The sequence below is a fragment of the Hippichthys cyanospilos genome, chromosome 1, assembly GCF_059441005.1.
Source record: "Hippichthys cyanospilos isolate Australia breed blue-spotted pipefish chromosome 1, RoL_Hcya_1.0, whole genome shotgun sequence".
Taxonomy (NCBI): domain Eukaryota; kingdom Metazoa; phylum Chordata; class Actinopteri; order Syngnathiformes; family Syngnathidae; genus Hippichthys; species Hippichthys cyanospilos.
The window spans coordinates 8334361-8355784 of record NC_142369.1 but is presented as its reverse complement, the minus strand read 5'-3'; the positions used below and the strand labels follow the sequence as shown (position 1 = coordinate 8355784).

The 21424-nt window shown below is 39.3% G+C and overlaps 1 long non-coding RNA gene across 1 annotated transcript in view; it reads left to right on the top strand.

Moving 5' to 3' along the window:
- Positions 1-21424, top strand: part of LOC148428928 (uncharacterized) — a 213858-nt gene that overhangs the window by 10657 nt on the left and 181777 nt on the right. Inside the window, exon 2 of the long non-coding RNA XR_015867027.1 lies at positions 4382-4445. This is a non-coding gene — a long non-coding RNA (uncharacterized LOC148428928). The remainder of the gene's footprint in view (positions 1-4381; positions 4446-21424) is intronic.

Sequence of the window (21424 nt, the reverse complement as noted above, 5' to 3'; positions counted from 1 at the left end):
AGTATACGAGAAGAAAAAAACATGATGCGTAGGAGTCGTGGCACCAACCTCGTTTGATTACTCTAGGGAGAAGGAAAAGGAAGGCGGAAAGTCTGGAATAATTTCATACAAAAGAGGCGCATCACCATCGAGTGGTGTGTACTACAAACCGGCAATCAAATTAATCTCTTTTGAGCTGGCGTTTCAGGGGAATCCTGACCTTGTGACGAGTGAATGAGTACTAAATTGGCTGTCAATTAAACTTTACCGAGAGAAACGCGTATGCGAGTAATTTTGCTCCAAAAAACTCATACTTGTAAATATTCAGATCGTTCCTGCGGTAAAGATGCAAAGCAAGTAGCGAGGCCGGCTCCTTGGAAATTATAGGTTGTGAGCGCCGCCTCGTACAAATGATTGGTATTATGGCGATGGCACGGAATAAACGAGGGCTGTGGGTGAGGAAGTGGGAGGAAGGACGGCTGGAAGGGCAGGTGTGGAAGGGGCGGATTGCTTCAAGGGACTTGACCTCCCTTTCAGCATCCAGTGAGGAGCTTTCCGCGGGGAGCCATTCTCGGACGGCAGCCAATCACGCACTGGATGTATCCCGGCCTCTGCATGCACAATTTGGAAGACGATAGGAGCGCACGCGCCAAACAAATTGCCGCCATTGTTGGCTATTGCGAGTCTGGCCCATTGAAAGCGTACTAAAGGAGAAGCGGACAAGAGCAGATGGCAGCCTCTGTGTCCATGTCCATATTCAATGCTTCATCCTCCAAATCTTCGGCTCATCTAACATCTGGCTTTCCTGCCAATGAGCTTTTCATCGTCGCGTTCACCTCCACACAAGCCAGCGTAATGATTTCGCATCCATACCGATCGGCACGATCTGGAACCCAACGAATTGGTCGGTGCTCAAATGTTTGTTGAGACGGAAAAATGCTGTGCTGTATTTGTGAAGCCGACCTCCAAAGGAAAGGGAAAACGTTTCAAACCCCCCAGTTTATACGGGTTACAGCATACTCTGAATCTGAAAAAATAGCTTTAGGTGCATGAAAGTATGTCAATCCAAACTAGAAACATTTTTGACCAACCTTTTAATGCAGAAAATATTTAATGAAGCTTAATACATTTATAATTCTCCGAAATATTTAACCCAAAGAAAAAGGTATAACTTATTTTTTTTCCAAATCGCATTATTCATTAATTTGAACATTAGTTTGAACTATCCTGCATGTTTTTTATGTTTGCATCGTCCAATGCAACTGATTCAAATGATCTGAATTGTTATGAGGCTTCCGCCGATGAGCTGATCCTCAAAAACATGCAGGTCCTCTCGGACTGGGTTTGGCCTGCCCTAGCCCATAATTTGTAACCCTAACTGGTAGTTTGAAAGGATTCTTTGAACACCAATCCAATTTGAACACAACTTTGAAACCCTAAATACTTTGAGAGATTAACCCTAGTTTGAAGGCATGCTTTGAAACGCAAACACTTTTTACAGCAGGCACTTGATAAAGAAAAATACAGTGGACCCCCGGTTTACGACCACCCTGCCTTTTTTTGTCCCCTCTTTACACCCTTTTTTTTTTTTTGCCTTACGACATCTCAAACATGGCGCTCAATGTGCGTGCGTGTCTGCTTAAGTCACTACAATGCTGGTCTGCCATTGGTTTGTGTCATGACGCTCTAGGACACAGGTGTCGAACTCCAGTCCTCGAGGGCCGATATCCTGCATGTTTTCAAACCTTTTCCCTCAAAAACACCTGATTCAAATGATTGGGATCATTTTGAAGCTCCTGCAGAGCTTGCTAATGAGCTAATCATTTGAATCAGGTGTGTTGGGGAAAGAAAACCGGAAAACATGCAGGATGCCGGCCCTCGAGGACTGGAGTTCGACACCTATGCTCTAGGATAATCATCTACTAATGTGAGGCGACACGAAGATGCTGGCCTGCTATTGTTGGGCGGACGGGGTCACCAAGATGGCTGCCTAAAGACTTGATCTCATTTGAGAGTGCTCTCAATATGTTGGGCAGACAGGGGCACAAAGATGGCTGCCTAAAGACTTGATCTCGTTTGAGAGTGCTCTCAATATGTTGGGCAGACAGGGTCACAAAGATGGCTGCCTAAAGACTTGATCTCGTTTGAGAGTGCTGTCAATATGGTTTTTATTATGCATTTTAGTGGTTAATTCAAACTTTTTTTGGTTAGCTATTGGTCCCAAGATTTCTAGTGATGTTAAGACAGAAGTAAGATGATTTATATGGAAACGAAGCTGGAGGTAATCATTAAATACGAAGAAGGCTAACCTATGCTACCCTCACTTGTAAATATGGCCAAAACAAGCTTATCACTTCACTTAAAGGGAAATAAATCCTTTATATATTTTTTATTTATGATGTTATTTAATTTTTGAATGTATATTATATATCAGTAGCACTTACTATACTAGTTTGAAACAAATTTTTAATATGTGTGTGCAATTTTGATGTTTTTTTTTCCGGGGGTTTTACACGCATTAGCTAATTAACATAGGTTTGGATTTCCTGCCCAACGGCGAATTCATGTTACGATCCCAAACGTGGAACGGATTAATCTCGTAAACCGGGGGCCCACTGTATCTACCCAGACTGATGCAACGACACGCTGACAGGCTGTTGCAATACAGTGAAGTCGGCGTCCTTCCTCAGAAGACACAATGCGGTGAAACTCAATAATAGAGAAAGCGCATCTTTTGACGGCAATGATTTATTTGCTCGCGCTGTTATATCCTGCAAAGTTATGTCACGCGTGTCCGTCTCATCGGTCATGCATCAAGACATACACCACTCCGCCACCTTCCAATCGGTCTCGGCAATTTCTCGTGTCACGGTGACACTCCTTGAAACGACGGATGTCTGTTTCGAACGCACTTGCCAGGATGAGAAAGCAACTTTGTCAATTTCATGGCTGACCAATGAAACACCTTTATTATATCAAGTTACAGATGTTTTGAAGTTATCGCTAATGAATCGGCTTATTACCGTTCTGTATCACTTGGAAGAACCTCGGGAATTGGGACCTGCTGACCCGCTTCTTGTACGTAATGTCTTTTGGGAAAAGTAAATATTCTTCTGAAAGGCCACTGGGACTTTATATTGTTTCAATGTACTTTTTATAGAAATGTGCAAGCTCTGAACAATGTCAGGTACGATTTTGCCGTGACTTCTGCAAAGCTGTTATTTCAACTTTAGTATAATGAAGTTGGACAGAAGCAAGAATACATTTCAAAGCTTTTGTTCTCCATTTGAGGGTATAAAAGAAATCATGATTTTCTCTTAAATTGGGTTTGACGAGAGAGGGAGAAATGATATTGTCAGGTCAGTATTCACTACTGGTGCTTAAAACCGACCTCAAAAGTAACTGTTGGCCAGCTTTATTAGTTGGCCATTCGGTTGCCGTAACCCTGTCTGTAGCGTCGACTTTTTAAAGCTTCGATCCACCTCGTGTGTGATGAAAGTTCTAATGGTCGAACGTAGTGGCAGAAGGATATTTAAAATGGGTCACACATACCCACGAGCTCCTTTACGACCGTTCCTATCAGTTCATTCGTTTGCAGATCATTAAAAAGTTGCCACAATAACAGCGTTGAAATGTGTGTGCCAGCGCCATTAAACATCCTCGTCCCGTCTGTGTCGCTGCCAAGCGAGGTGACGTTCGAAAAATGACCAGCTGTTATCAGCCAACTCCACTCCTTAATGCTTTTGAGAATTTCTCTAATAAGAAAATTAAACTTTTTTTTTTTTCCCCTTTCTCTCCCTCGTCTGTGCCATGTTGTGCTGTCAAAAAAATTGGGCATATAAATTTGGAATAAATGCAACGTCAATTTGAAAAAGACATATTCTTTTGAAAAATGCTATCTATCCTTTTTAGTTGAAACCCTCATCTTAAATTTAAAATACACATTAAAAATACTTTAATCTAAAACCATTCTTTGATATTATAACCCTAGTTTACTTTTGAAACTCAAGTACCGTATTTTCCGCACTATAAGCCACACCTAAAAGCCTTTTTTTTTTTTTTTTAAAGCTGATGGTGCGCCTTATAATCAGGTGCGCCTTATACAGTATATGGCTCAATATTGAAAAAGTTTTAAATATGTCATTAATTGAGGGTGCGCCTTATAGTGCGGAAAATACGGTATTTAAAAGCCTTGGATCACACATTCTGACAGTTCTATTTTTAACATATAACGATCATAAATTAAACACAGTTTTAACCACAGTTTTGAAACCCTAACACTAGTTTGAAACCCATCTTTGAAATCCTAACCCTTCTTCAATCCTAGTTTAGTTAGACCTGCAATGTTTTGTTGGGACGTTGGCAAAAATCGATGATTGATGAGCTCTTTTTTTATTCGCAGAAAAGGTTCCATGTGGCTAAATGTCATGGACAGCATGAGGAGGCGGTTTTAACAGAGAGCCTGGGTAAGTCTACCATTTTTTTTTCTTTTATTGGGCCATTCCTGACACTAAATCATGCATTATTCTACACTCTCTGACACTTCCTTTCGCTTCAAAAATTCAGTTTAAAAACAAAAAAATTGTGTTTCACCTGAAAAATCGACTTTCCCAAAGGCACTTTCAACACAACACAAAATTCTCATTTGAAATTCAAATCATGCTCATTAGAGTCACATTGATCTGCAAAATTCTAAATGTTCATATGTATCAAATTTTTCACACTAACACTCCTAAATCTTCACCAAGAAAATTCACAATCATGTTTTTTCTCACGTTCCGTAATTGACGTGCGCCATTTGTTTTTTAACACACAATGAAAATTCCCGCTGTTTTGAGTTCTGTTTTTGTTTTACAAGAAAAAAATCAAAATTTTCACAAGATTCAGCAATTTTCCACACAAAAATGTAGTACCAATTTTTGCTGAATTATTCTTACTTAAATGTTTTCGCTGGGGGAGAATACAAGGGAACATTTAGCTACAGTATGTAAGCTCTTATTCCTTTGTTGAAAACATTGAAGATAAATGTTCACATTGCCCAACATTTTCCTCATTTTCCCAAAGGTAATTTTTTCATCAGCTTGTTGCTTTAATTGCAAGTTCACTCAACTTTTTTTCTCGATTATTTCATGTTTTTTGGGAAGGCGGGGTTCTAAAAATCAACCACTTTAAAATGTGCTCTCTTGCCTGAAAAAAAAACAAACCAAAAAAAAGCCCTCATCATCGTTGAACACTAATTGCACCTTTTGCACGGTCACGCTCACGGCAACGAGACTAATATCAAACAGGCCTTTGGCAGAATCGGGACGCCGCTGGCAGCAGAACGAACGAAATCGCGGGACAGCCTCCCAGTATCGAGGCTGTGTAATTAACGATGTCCATCAACGGGGTTTGCTGCTGTCGGACGCTGATGACATTGCCACTTTGCCTTTAATTCCGTTCCAATGGAAATTTCATATGTAATTACAATTGTAAGCAAAATGTATACAGTATCACATTTGCAGCAATGATTGGATGACATTTTACACCCACTTACGAGATGTCAGCCTTTAATTACTTTCAAGGATAGAAAAAAAAAAGCAATAAGGCACAAACGGATGCCAGTAAATCCCCTTTTCATTTTACATAATAGCTTCCTCCAAAACTTGCCCCGCAGCTTAAAATAAATCCAGCCTGATGAGGAGTGCCCGTAAAAATAAAGACGACATTCTGCCGCACTCATACGGGATTTAATTTAGGTTTATTTGACTTCCGGACAAATTGAGATCAAGTTGTCTCACCTGGAAACTCTGGAAAATAATAGCTTGATTGACCAAAGTTACTTATGTCACGGGGAGATTTGCACTTTTTCCCCCTAGCATATTAGGTAGAAGGAACTCTTTATAAATGTCACCGTAATTCAATTCTCTGCTTTTATTATTTATATTAGACTAGTTCTAGTAGCACTAAATGGAAGCAAACTCTGCGGTATATTTTCTCATTTGAGCCATTTCAAATCTCAGGTGCCCAATGGAACTTTTTATTCGTGAGTCCTAAAAGGTTATATTCCGCTATGAAAGTGCGGATCTGCCAATGTGGGCAAACATTTTTTGACTGCTATGTAGAGTATATCTAAAGGAATTTGACATTCACATTTATGTTCTATTTTGACCATTTTGGGTCATTTTCTTCCACTTCATTCTTGGAGTATTTTAGGCAAGGGAAGGCACACCCCTGGTGGTGTGATAACTAAGTGGTAGTGCCATGTAGAACTTTGACATGTTTACACCATCTTGTTGAGATTTCAGCTCCCTTGTGTGTTCATTCAGTGCTTTCCCTTTGATGTGTGTGGTCTTGTGTTGATTTAAAGATGGGTCAACATACGACCCACGGGTTATGTTCACGTGTTTGCAAGTACGTTGAAATGTTTTTATTTACATTTGAGCATATTTGCAAGTGTTTGAACTTTTTTGCAAGTATGTTCACATTACATTTAAACACACTTAAAAAACACATTTGAATGCATTTGCAAATACGTTTAAACATGTTTGAGTCTATTCAAACGTATTTGCAAATATGTTAGAAAGTATGCAGTTGCTTTGTTTGTTTAAATGTACCGTATTTTCCGCATTATAAAGCTCACTGGAATATAAGGCGCACCCTCAATTAATGACATATTTTAACACTTTTCCCACATATAAGGCACACCGGATTATAAGGCGCACCCTCAATTAATTACATATTTTAAAACGTTTTCAATCACAATATAGTAATACTCAAAGTCATAACAATAATATCTCAAATAACTCTAAACTATCAATAGCATAATAAGTCAATGTCAATATGACCAACCTTGTTCAACTGTAAACAGGTAAAGCTTACTTTATCAGTTCGTTCCCCATCTACGAATCCCAATCTCAATATTGATCCATATATAAGGCGCACCTGATTATAAGGCGCACCATCAGCTTCCCCCCCCAAAAATAAGGCTTTTAGGTGCGCCTTATAGTGCGAAAAATACGGTATATTTAAAACATACTGTTTGTAGTAAACAACACATTTACATGCAAGTTTTTGACATTTATAATAATTGATTCATTTTCAATGTCTAAATCTTACAGAGTGTCATTTTAAGGTATTTTGAATCTGTCGGAGCGCAACGATTTTTTCTTTCTTTCTCCTGCCATTATCCGTTGCAATTGTGCGTCTGTCGCCTGTCCTTCCTTCCTGGCTTTTGAAGTGGTGTTGATTTTCATGCGATGCCTCTTTAAACGTTTAATATTGCATCTGTGTTCCTCTGGTCTGTTTGCCATGGTGTGCTCCATTTATATATTTCTTTTCCTCCCGCAGCTGAGCTCATATGCCATTAACATGAAATTAATACATCTCGCTCGCCTTTCCCACTCACCCAGATGGTGACCAATGGCATTGTTCCTCCCAAACATATTAAACATGGGAGCAAATGCACAAATGGAAGCGAGAAATGAATTTCTTGTAAATTACATTTCATATGTAGATTGCAGTTAATACGATGACGTGTTTAATGGGGAGTAAGAGAGAAGCGAGCCCAAAAGGGAGTCGTAGGGAGGAAATTAGAAGAGTCGGGAGACGGAGGAAATGAAAGGAAGGATGAGGGGCGATGATGTGTTAAACTGGAGGGAGACCGAGCTTTATTGGTATGAACGCAATGCTGGTGGTGGTTTTTTGTTTTTGAGTTGTGATCTGCGCCTTTCAGAGTTCCCCAAATGTTTGTGATGAGAGTTCTCAAGAATCAGGAGCAGCTTATAGTTGGAAGCAGCGTTTTACAACGTGAACATACACATTGTTAAGAATTTCCTAGCCTTTTTAGCAAATCGTAAGCTTTAAAACCGAAACAACCCTCAAGGACACAATTGTTCTTCGGCTTCAAGAGTCAGTAAAATGTTTAGGGTCTCCTAAATAAGTCGCGTCTTTTTAAGTGTGAAAAATGAGACCAAGCTCCATTTGTAGGAGAGGCTGCTGATGACTCGGTTTATGCCATGTAGAAATACCTTTTTCCATCTTTTAACAATATTTTTTTTTTTCTGGGTCCATATATATACACATTGTTACAAGTCAAGGAGTTGGATAAACAATATTCAAAGCTGATTTTCATTTTCAGTACAAGGGAAAATATTGACGACAGAATGGAACTCTGACTAACTCAACGCAAAATTTGCTCCGATGAACAACATTTGCAAATCAGTCAACTAAGGGCTTCAGCATATGCTTATTGAACAAACATTTCAGTTTCCCATGATGTATTCTTTTGAATATGTTTAAAACAATATACAAATTTCTTTTAAAATTCTAACCATAAATTAAGGGAGCTCCTAGGATCCTTAAGTTAAATGATACACAAAGAAAAGGCAAAATAAATATAAAATATACTGTTTTCCAAATTTCAAAACAAAAATGTTAGTTTCTTTTCTTTTAATTTCAAACAAAACAAAAAGTTCGTGTTCTCAGGATCAGTAGAATCTCTGTTAAAGTGAACTGAAATTGTAAATACCATATTTTTTCAGATAAGTGGCACTGATATACAAGAAATACTGCGTAAACTATACATCACAGGTTGTAATGTCAGATATTTACGTTGAAAGATGATACATGGAAGGTTTTTATTTATTTATAACTTTCTTTTTAGATGCCTGTTTACATCAATATTCTATCTTCAACAGACCAAAGATGCTTGCATGTTTAGAGCCAACACATTTATAGAAGATGGATGGATGGATATTTTAAACATAATTCTGCTTAGTTAAGTAGCAATTCAAAGTCAATAGTTTGATAGGATCGTCTTCTGATTACCTTTGTTTAATTAATTATTTTAGTGAACATAACACATTGCGCCTAATTAACATACAGTCATACATATACAGTATACACAGTCATATAGATATATGTTCATATATATATATATATATATATATATATATATATATATATATATAATTTCCACATCACAATTTTTTATCCAAGATTTTATTCTCTTGGTACAATGCCAATTTTCATCAAAATACCAAATATTAATGCCGATAATCGATCTTTTCCTAATTGACAGAAAATGAAGTAAACGTGGGAAAGTAGCTACAATGAAAAGGAAGGGATCCATTTAGGTGCCTTGTGGCACACCTGAAGTGTCTCGAAGGGTGGCAAATGAGTGCTTTTTGGCCATGTAAATACTCCCTTTAAAATAAAGTTTTCTCGCTACCACGCCTTTGGTGACAAAAGTTTGATTTTTCCTGCCCTCTTGTAACCCAGCAATGCAGCAAGCCCATGTTTACAGTACATGTGCACTTGCAAGACCACGTCTCAGCCTATTGATGTTTCTCTGCGCTCCCCTCTCCTCCTCCGAAGGAGCGCACAGCATCTCGCGGCGTCCGGGCATCCGCTTCAAAGGCGTAAAGACGAGCGCCAGACAGCGGAGACGCATTCAAAGACCCTGACCTGATTATGAGTTTATGCCGGAGAGCCGTACATGTGATGTGTGGCCACGTGACATGAAAAAGACACGAAAGCACACACCCAAGTGCACATCCTTGGCGAGAAGCACGCCAGGGTCAGGCGTGGAGCGCAGTAAACGGGCAAAACGACAAAGACGAGAGGAAGACAAGCGGAAAGTGTCCCCGAGGGACCCGCTGACAGCTTGAAACTACTCGTGCACACAAACTTTAGACATTCATACCAGACTGCTGTCATGGGCGATTTCGCGCACCTGTGGCCCTACACGCGCTTGACTTTTGAGTCAAAATAATTGTTCAAGTTAATAGAATTGAATTGAATAGAATGCCTTTTATTGTTACACAGATATGCAACGAAACTGGGGGGAACCCCCCCCCCCCTCCCCCGACTGATGCATATTAATATTATAAACAATAAATAGAAAAACATATGAATCAAGGATAAATGCAATAGAGATCATAGTTTGACTGGAGTGGAATCATTGCTATTTTGATTGTGTTCTTGTTTTGTTGTTATTCAGTGTTAATAGCTCTTGTGGGAAAAAGCTGTGTCTTTTCCAAAATGAGCTTAATCCTTTACCAGAGCGAGGTTACAATAGTTTGATTTTTCTTTTGAGTTTTTATTTGGTTCGGAATTTTGTTATTCAAATTCAGTTAGATTTAATTAGTTTTTCAGCGGGTTTGCTGTTTTTTTTTTTTTACTAGACACAAAAGTTATGCTGCCTTTGGAATGTTGTAATACTTTTTTTAACCATAAATTTTGAAATTATTTGAGGGAGGCCACAATAATTATTGTCTAGTAATGAATAAGAAACTGTTTTGAGAAATCTATTGACTCACTAACAATGAACAGATGAACTAAAATCCCATTACAAAATACATACATTCAAAACCCAAAAGCTTGGATATGAAATTAAATGACTCATGCAAAATAGATTTTAATTTCTTTCAAAACCTTGTCCAAATTGTATATTGATTTTAAATTGTTTTTTAAATAATAATTTTAGCCTTTTCTTGTGCAAAAATTGCTGTTCCTAGCTTGTAAAAAAACTCACCTAAATGTATCAATACAGTAGTTTGTAACTATTGTAAACACGGCTTGTAAATTTGTCATCCAAAGTCCTGCCACTTTCCTATTTAGCTAATTGAGCGAATTGTCAAATTTGAAAAATATATATTTTTTGTCAACTATACTAGCTTTGTACCAAACTGAAAACCGACAAGTCATTGTGAAAAAACTCCCTCACAGTCGCCTTGCTTTTTTTCCCCCTAAAATGAGCATTGCTACTGGCCTTCCTTGGACAGATGAAATAATGATGCCCTATTGTTTCCTCACTTTATGACACAATGCTCCTTCCCGACGCTCACCTAAAAGCAAGGGTGGCTTTGAACCTCAAATCCCTCTCTAGTTAGACCCCCCCACCACCACCATTTGTCTGTGATTACTTCACTTTGCAGGGACTTTTCACTTAGAGAAAATGCCCTCATTTTGGGTGTGATAATACGCTTATTTAGAGCACTTCTACATGCTGTGGTTGGGCCATTACCTTGACTCACCTTGGATAAAGTTCTGTCCTCAAAAGTCACTTTTGCGAAAGTGAGATTGATTAGCGTGTCCCCGGAATAATAGCGGGAAGCACAAAAGGACACCTGTTTACGTAAGTGCACTTGTAGGGTTATGAATCGTGGTGAGCCGGCGATACTTGAAATGTCTTTGACGCAAAATGAAGATCTCGCCGTCGCCCGAATGAAGCCGACGTCGCTGAGTCTGAGCGAGGAGCAGAGAAGTGGATTATACCTGAAGTTGTCTGATGAAACTTGAACAACTTCTTGAAAAATAAAAGGGAGAGGATTATTAGTAATGTTGAGTAAACTAACAAAAAAAGTTCTCCAACTTGTGCCTTTCTGTGCCGTTTGAAGACTCCCTCTAAATGTCACATTGCTTCCTCCGAGCAAATCAAAGCCGGACACGAAAGGTCTGGATCTTTAATCTGCCATTCAACTAGTCTATAGAGACCACCAGCTGTGAGATACCGCAACTGGTCGATCCATCGCGACAGAAAAGACATCCCCCTGTGTCTCTTTGCCCAAATAGGCCTTGCAAAATACACAGTAGGGACGTTGCTATGAAAGCCATAAGACCGCTATGGAAAACTACCGACAACTGAAGTTTTCACTGTTAATCATGTGAAGGCTGAAGTCCATTTCTATCTTTTATTCCTCCGTTTTATTCCACGCCATTTTCCTTATTCCAAATATTCACAATTTCCCTAGAATTCAATATTATTCTCCTGAATATTCCCCTTTTGATTCCCAATGAGGTTGACTTTGCTCTATTTTTTTCATATTCATTCCAATGGCATATTCAACATTACACTTTGATATTGTTCCCATTAGAAATTGAAATCATTCAGCTCATTAAATTCGCCTTGGTAGGTATTAGACTTTATGGGATCAGGATTTTTGGGGCACATCATCATTGATCTGTGGCATTACAAATACTCAATCGTCGATCAATGAAAAGATGGGACAATATGTTTATTTAAATACTTGTTTTTGTTTATTTACTGCATATAACTGTATACTCTTTAAAGAGTTATCACCAACAATACTTGTATCATTATCAAATCAAACCTTGTTTTTGCCATGGTTTCATAATCTTTTGCATGCCTAAAACTGACAGGTAAAAAACACCAACGACCTATCGAAGGAATTCAGGAAATGGCCTGACGTAAAGTGAATGTTCAGTCAGGTAAAACAAAACCAACTCGATACAGAAACTAGATAAATAAATGCACCAAAATACTGTTCTTCAATTACTATAACTGTAATCAAATTACTCTAGAAGGTAAATAGTACAAATAAGGAAGTGGTGTGACGGCAAACATTTCTATTGTTCTCTCAAATGAAGACACACGAGAGGATTGTTGCGGCCTCAAAACAGTCATAGATATTTTTTAACTGATCAATGATGCATGACTAATTATGATATTACAGTTGATCAACGATTTTGCGTAAAGTACAACATTTTGTCCAATGATAATCAAGTCGATCATATGTTTGATCACATTACCCACCCCTTCAAAAAAAAAATCACCATTCTCAATGGCACGTTGAATAAAACAGATTCACGTCATTCATGTTCCGAATTCTAAATGTTAAACTCATTCACCTTTGAAAAGATTTTCAGTTAAAAAAAAAAAAAGGATTGGTTAGAACACTGTGTTGGCGTTAACAGGTAGGCACTTTCCTGGTGTCAGTCTCATTTCTTTAAAACCCTTCTTAAAACATATTGTTTTAGTCAGTATTTCGACCCAGTACAGCCTGTAAAGGCTTTATCATGTCGTCTCGTGCGTATTTCATCAACCCTTTTGAAACTGAGAGCTACTTTGTTGTTACTGAGTAATACGAAGGGCTACCTGTTTATGCGAAGACATTGATCATATCAATGATTTCTCACAATAATAATGGAACGTCTGTAGTAAATCCATCAAACAAGTGTAATATGTCATGTAAATGTAATATATGTATAATTGTTTGTGAAATTCCTCCAACATATCAAATGTCAAGATGAAATTGCGTTCTTCATGGGGTAAAAGTCATAATTCAAGTCAAACGTAACCAAGAACAGAAGTAAAAATGAATTTGAACTTTTGATTGAATCCGGTTTATCACACGACGGAAATATTTGTATTTGGTTCCTCCCCACCGCCGCTGCATCGCAACAGCTGAGCCCAGGTAGCAGGTGCAAGCATCATTTTCTCCGGTACGCGTATGTAGCCCCGTGCTGGTACGCCGTAATGGAGCCAATCCTTCAGGGCTGAATGTGCGTCTCCAAGCAGCTTGAGTCCCGAACGCTTTGGGTCCGTTGGCTAACACGGGGGGCTTCATTAACCTCCGTGTTAGCGGCCAGTTATAGCGTTGACAGCCGCCAGATGGGAGCTTGGATGGTCCATGTCCACAGACAATGTGGCAGGAGAAAATGACAAATGTCTCCTATTAACACCTGCTAGAATAATTGCATGTTATCATGCACAAAGTTTTTGCGTTTCATTATACTCCCCACTTGTTTTCATCTTTCCACATTTGAAACTATTCAAACTTAAAAAAAAAAGATTACATACCATATTTTCTGCACTTTAAGGACCACCTAAAAGCCTAATTTTTTTTTTTTTTAAAAGCTGATGGTGCGCCTTATAATCAGGTGCGCCTTATATATGGCTCAATATTGAGATTGGGATTCTTAGATGGGCAACGAACTGATAAAGTAAGCTTTACCCGTTTACAGTTGAACATGGTTGGTCATATTGACATTGAGTTATTATGCTACTGAGAGTTTCGAGTTATTATTTGAGTTATTATTCTTATTACTTTGAGTATTACTATATTGTAATTGAAAAAGTTTTAAAACGTCATCAATTGAGGGTGCGCCTTATAATCCGGTGCACCTTATATATTGAAAAGGTTTTAAAATGTCATTGATTGAGGGTGCGCCTTATAATCCGGTGCGCCTTATAGTGCGGAAAATACGGTAATTTAGGTGGTCCAATTCTATAAAACGTCTTCCAGCTCGCCCGAATGCTAATGGACTTCTAATACAGTATATAGAGGAGTGGTCAGCGGACTCAAATATGTATCTTATTAATACCAGATTAAATGTGTTTTGAACGTGAGTCTATTTGCACACCTTACTTGCTGTATGAGCTCATACTCTCATTGTACTGTCAATATTGATACAGTGGTCACTGTTATGCCTGCGGAGATTTATTCCCCCAAGGAAATTAGCTACTGATGCACTGCAGTGTAAATTCACCATTATGGCGAATATGAATCGCCAAGCCTTCGTCAGGGTTTACAGGCTGTGCCAATTAAAATGTCTTTAGAGTGCTGGAATGAGTTTATTAAGGGAGACGAACGGGGTTCATGCAATTTATGGTGAAACCTGCTCTCGGCTGAAAGAAATGGCCATGTCAATTGTATTACTCGGTGGATTTCAGGAAAAAAACATTTTATTGGGTTTGGATGCTGAAAATGCAGTCTTTATAGCGATGGCCAGTTTGGGGAAAATGACCTAATTATGAAAGGCTAATCTTTTTTTTTTTCTCTTTCTCATCAAGTGCGTGCAATTCAGGGTCACTTAAAAGTGACGTGATGTGATTCAGCGCCATTTTACTCATAGCTCCCATTGCTGCTCCCTGTCATCTTTAACACTTTACACCAATGTAATTTTGTTATGGAAAATGTAGTGCAATTTTTTCTAGCAATATTTATGTAGAGAAGGCGTTGGTTCGCAGATCAACAGTCCTTGTAATCTTTGGGATACAATACAACTTGGAGTCATGAAATCGATTGGATTTTATGATGAAATTCATGTATGTTCTGAGGAAAGATGGGTTATTTTACCGTCACTGATGAGTAACGCTGTTTTCACATCTTCATTTGTTTTGTTAGCTATTAGTAGGCTGAAGCCATGCGCTAGCATGTTGACTTCAACATGATTACCGTATTTTCTGTACTATAAGACGCGCCGGATTATAAGGCGCACCCTCAAACAATGACATCCTTTAAAACGTTTTCCATATATAAGTCACACCGGATTATAAGGCGCACCCTCAATTAATGACACATTTTAAAAAAATTTCCATATATAAGGCGCACCGGATTATAAGGCGCGCCCTCAATTAATGACATTTTAAAACCTTTTCCATATATAAGGTGCACCGGACTATAAGGCGCATCACATTATTTGAGAAAGACTGGTCTAATGTGAGGTACTCCAAAGAAGGTTCATTTCACATCCTTGTTTCAATGTTTATTAGAACCAGAAAAGGATCACTGAGTGAATTGCCGTGGTTCTGTGATATTTGAGAACTATGTATAGTCTAGAAATAACATTCCCACAGAATAATAAGATATTTTAGCGTTGCAGGTCTTTTTAGTTTATTGTCTTTGATTATATGATGGGCTGCATTAACTTCCCGTGACCTTTGATTTACAGTGTCAAAATATCATGCACACGCACAGCCAAGATAAAAAATTGTAGATTTTCTTTTTTAAGATAAATTATAGATTAAGTTCTGTTCCAATGCCCTTATAAGCATTGGAGCATAAGCATAAGTGTGTCGCTGTAATTGCCGTTGAGAAAATGTCTTGTTTAATCGTACATAATACATGCAATAGCATATTAGCACTCGCTACACGGAAGATCAAGCTCAATCTTCAACTCCAGTGGGATGGATTAAAAATAATGACAGATGGTGTGTTTCTTAAACATCAACGATGCGCCATATGCCTTAAGAAATGTATTTTACCAACTGCGGTCAAGCCAAGGACAATTAATCATATATGTTGAGAGTCCTTGTGGGTGGGCGGCACCATGCCGTAGTTAAGTGTTAACGTATACATTATGGAAATGTATAGCTTCATTAATTGCACTTGCTCAGACTGTGCTCTAGTGGTTGGGCCGGACCTCCTGCGGTAGTCACAGTTTTAATTTTACATGAGGGTCGTTCCAGCTACTTTTTTGGGAGTTTGCCACCTCTTCACATAATTGATATGTATAAGATGCATAGTAGCACCAAGATTATAGAAAACAGCTGCTCAGGCATACAAGTTTGGATTTTATCACAAATTTACAAGGTCATCTGCGCTTGTTGACTTTCGTCATTTGGGAGTAACCCTAACCTGTCGCCGTTGGACATTTCGTGGAGTTGGCAGTGTCCATTCGTTGAAGAATCTATCCTGAAAGGACAGAGGGATTAAAGATTGCTCCAAAATGAAGCAAGGTAAAGCAAGAGAGAGGACTATGTGGGAGTGAAGTGACCTTTTCTTTTGTATCCGGGTTACTTGCCCAGGAGAAGAATGATTTGCTGTTCGAGGAACTGTTCTCAAACGGGGCTGACTTGTATCTTTGGGTGCACGTGAAGCCACTTCTGGGGATACCTGAGATTTTAACAGGGTTTCTACAGGTACAAGCAAATCTGATTCAATACTTTCAATGCTGTGACAAGAACAGTACTTTTTTTTCGAACTAAGGGCAAAGCAATTGGAACATGAAGCAACTTATTGTTAAAATGTCTCTTTTGTAAAATTAAAAAAGTAAGCCTTTATTTTAAGTTTCACAAAATTGCGCATCATCATGCGACACAATTCTCCATCCAACGAGCTTGAAGTAAAACAGAACTTGATACATGATCGATCTTCTTGAGTGTCAGGATAAAATACACATTGTAGAGCTACCGCTGTAGCTCCAAAGTTAAAAAAAAAAAAAAAAAAAAAGACACCGATGGCTCATCAAATGTCTTTTTTTTTTCCCCCATTGGAATTCTTGACACTAGTTTGGGGATACCTGCATGAAAAAAAATATTCACAAAGGGTTAAAAGAAACCAACATAGTTGTTTACATTAAAAAAAAAAAAAAATCAAGCTAAGGCTGTAGCAAATGTGAGCTTTTATGCTGTGATCAAGATTCCAATTTGAAAATCCCATTCATAGAAAATGACTGCATGATCCCAGGCGAGTCGTTGGCGAATTCAATTCTGTTTGTTCATTGCAACAAGTGGAAAGAAAAACACCTCCTGAATGCAAACTGCCAATACAATAGAGCGCTTTTAGATTTGAATTATTTCTTATCATATTACTGTTTTAATGAATTGTCTTTCATGTTTTATGCAGAGCACCTGGTTCCAACTGCTGTTGTGATTTAAAAATGGAGTTTAATGTGCGAACCATCAGTTGAAAGCATATTTCCAACCTTTGAAAAGTAGTCCGACTGCTTTCGCCAGCATGAGCGCTGCTAGCTTGAAGCTAATTTATTCCAGATGCTAACAGCTAAAGATGACTCAAAAACATGATCATTGAGAGACTGCCTAATCAATTGACCCGTCTAACGAACATTTCTGTTGCTGGGGCAGATGGCGCAGATGTGTTTTTTTGACTGTGAAATGTTTATTGCAGTGTTTATGAGTAAACAGGCTGTTACATTTCGCTAAATTACTACATAAATTATTACTATAGGCAATTATAAACGTTTATATTGAGGCAACAGGGCTCTGTTCCTACCCCGCACGGATAACAGGCACATTTTTCTGAACGATAAATTTGACACTAAACTTGTACAATAGAATCTCTGTTGTTGTTTTGGTGATGCTGATTGTTAGATAGATTTTAATCATTCAAATGGGTACCTTGGCGAAATAAAGGTTGGTTTCCTAGTGATCCAATAATACAGTACTCTCCTAAATAAAATCGTTTTATGTCTGATACCAGTACTGAAGAATGATGTGTTTGACTTTATGCCGCACTGTCAATCCTGGCATTGAAAATTGGTACCCGGTGCCCGTCTCTTTAAGTTCCTGGCGGTCCTAGCAAATGTTCATAGAACCCATAGTGCATAAAGATATTGTGGGGGAAAATAAGCAACCTGGACGATGGCTGCAAGCCAATCAATGGTTAGCATTAGCACTAGTTGTTTATGGCAATTGGTAATCGTTCAGTTTGCCTTTGAACGGGTGAGAAATGAGAAACTGGACAAAGTTTCAACACGTGAGCGCGCTCACGTGGTGAAAACTGTTTGGAAATAGCAAGTGGCAAATTCAAGTAGCTCAGCTTTTGTTTGATGATGAAACTGTGCAGTATTTACTCAGTTTGACTTTAGGTGTTTACTGTGCCAAAATATAAGGCACTTTTATAAAGAAAAGGTGTGACATATTGTAAACTTAAGCCGCAAAGCTTCAACTGCTTTATTTCAAAAGCTTTGCCCCCCCCTCCTCGCCGTGGTAGGGATTTCTGAGTGTGATCTTAATCTTATTATCTTTTGAAGGCATTTCACCTATAGGACCTCCATAAATAAGCCTCATCTGAAGTATTGCGTTCTGGCGGTGTCTGATAAAGCATCTAGCTTTGTTCCTTTTTTTCCCCCCTTTTTCGCTACAAACTGCCTCTTTTTTTTAAGCAGCCTTTAATCATACGGCAAGGTGACCTCACGCTCTGTTTATCAGGCTCACTCGGCACATGCGCATGCCGATACAGACACGCGGAATATGCCCACGCGCCCTGTTGTACCATATATAAATGCAAAGAACACCTGCAGTGGTTTGTGTTGGAAAGTTTGAATTGTTTTAGTTATATAACGCATTCCCCCTCCCGCTCATGCCCAGGGAACGATGTCGAGACTCACAGTGTGATAATGTATTTCTTCCACCATATTGAAATTCTGCAGACAGAAGTTCAATACTTCCCTCTTCTCATACTTCTCAAAATATTGTCCCCGCTTTTGGGGAAGGAGCTATGGAATAATGTAGGCCGAAACATAAATACAGCAACTCCGAGGACGCTTGGCAGAGGTTCCAAACTTTTGTTTGCGAAAGACAATATGACATTCAAATTTGAGTTTTTTGTGCAATTATTTCATCATGACGAATGGGTCATCACGTTGCTGATCCGCCACATTTTTTTTTCAGGTGAAGAATCGATCGGACCAGTGTGCCGGACACATTGTCAATCTTGTGTAGTATACGCAATCATCATTGATTTATTTCAAAAGTAACATCCATAACAATACAGTATTGGTACCTCATAAATAAACAGGCGGGCTAAGAGATCAATCCAGAATGACCGATCACCGTGTAATCTGCATCGTAATTACAAAACTGGGGAATTATCCTTTGCCGCATGCTAATCACCCTCTGCCCCGAGTTGCTTCTCATCACGTAAGATTTCCCAAGCTTTTTTTTCTCTTCCAAGGAAAAAAGATTCTCACACATGTAATCTCGTGTAGCGCATGTTGAGATTTTGCCTTGTTTTTAAGAGCGAACGCGTGGGAGCGGGATCCGCCGAGATGCCGTAATTGATAGACTTTGTCGAAACACGAATAGGTTTGCTCGTTTACGCGCGTCTGCCTCGCGAGCGCAACAGCTCCTTCAAAAGCCAAGGTTGTATATGTGCTCTCCAATAAACGATCTGCGTGTGTGCAAGCAAGCGCAAATATTTTCCGACGCGATGAGGATTTTCTATTCTTCTCTCTATCACTGAAACACAGATAGGTATACAAATGCATACATTTGCATTCCGGTTAATCCCAGAGGTGGAATCAATGCGGAAATACTTGGCATCAGCAGTATGACAGCCCGCCGCAGCGCGGCTAGCATAGCAATGAGCTTCCAGTAATTTAAGCCTGGAATGAGAACCTTGTAAAATAAAAGTGGGAAGGGTCAATACTGGCTATCGACGAGTCCATGAAGCATGCGCTTCAAAGCGGCGCCCTTTTTTATGATTGCTTTTTAGCCGCCCAGCAGGGGAGATGAGTCGGTCCGAGTCCGACCGACTGGTATCCTTGAATCCTAATGCCGCGCCCTTGAAAAGTAGCTTTGTTGTGCTCGGCGAGGGGATTCCAGACGGCCCGGCTTCCGCGCGTACGATCATTCGCAAACGCTTACCAGAGCAATACTCGTCGGGCAGCTCGGAGCTGGCCCGGCACGGCGGAGCGAATCGCGATCGATGACAGCTTTTCAAAGTCTTCGGCGAAATATCCTCCGGTTTGCCCTCGTTTTCCCATCGCTTAGCGTCGGCATACGTTAAACGGTGAAACGAACGCGCCGTCGATGAAACGCCGCGTTTGAATCGTTTCCTAAGCATTTGTAACAAGTATCCTAAGATGGCTTACTTACAACGGACGTAATGGATTTGCCCGTGATTTCCCTTCTCTCGTTCAACGTCCCGATATGACAACTGAAGAATGGATGAATGTAAGTGAGGGGGATAAGCCAAAAAGCGCAGGGAGCACTTGAGCCTTCTTAACACCGGCGAGGCGGTATCAGACAGAGCTGGAGCTGAATAAACTTGCTCAGATCAAATTCCAGCGTAATCCTGTAGGAAAAGTTAAATGTGGCGCTGCGGGCGCAACTGGGACCAGACAACTTAAAGGAACACTTCATCACTTAGACAGATTTTGCACCCAGAACGGACCGTGAATTTCGTACCCTGGCTTTGGCCTTACCTGACTTCATACGTCGCTTAATGGCACCACTGTTATGGTGCGGTTGTTGAAATCGTCAATACAATACACTGACAATAGCTCAGATGTCCTCCTGGAAGATCGGTATTGAAATTGTATTTGTAAATATGTACTTCAGTCTTTGTGTCGCCATTAGCTGTTCCAGGTAATGAGAACCTGTCGAGTGCCAGCTGATTTAAAGGATTTTTTCGGACTTTTGGACCCACAGAATATCGTACCTAATGATTTACGCATACCCAATCTACCAAACGAAGGAGACCGTATTCTTTCACCAGTTTGACAAGCATTTTCTGTTTCCTCGTAACTGCACTAAGGTATGCAAATAAGAACCTCAGCCGCTTTGCCTGAAACCTGGGGAAAATGTGCTTTTTGTGAATACAAACACGTCAAGCAGAGACATTGGCTATGAAAGTCAAGTTAACATTCGGTATATCTCCATTTACGTGCTTTGGCGATTACGGTTATGTTGATAGCGTTAACGCCATTGAAAGTGTGATGTACCGACGTGACGTAACGTCATGACTCAGACATCTTTTTCGCTTCTTTCATTGTACAGTCAAAAAACAAATTTTATTAACGTCACACGCCATCGAAATTTCCTCCTTGCGGAAGGAAACAGAAACAGACTAATAACAGATAACTAGACTAATAACCGCAGATAACAAATACCAACAGAACATGACAGGGATAACTCAGGTGTCTTAGTTGGCTTTTTAAAAACCTGAGTATGACTTTTAAAAGGGTTATTGGCTGCTTGTAATCGCAGTGACTTTGAGTACTACGGTTTCATTTTATAATGCGAAGTGAAGAACATTTCAGAAAGACTTTTGATTGTGAAATAATTATTCATGGTATTCGTGCGGCGAGTCCTGCCAATTCACCATAATGGCTTTTCATCAGTCAGTGATGATCTCATCGTTGTTATATTTCCAACATGTTTGATGTATTTTTATTTCTTTTTTGACACGTA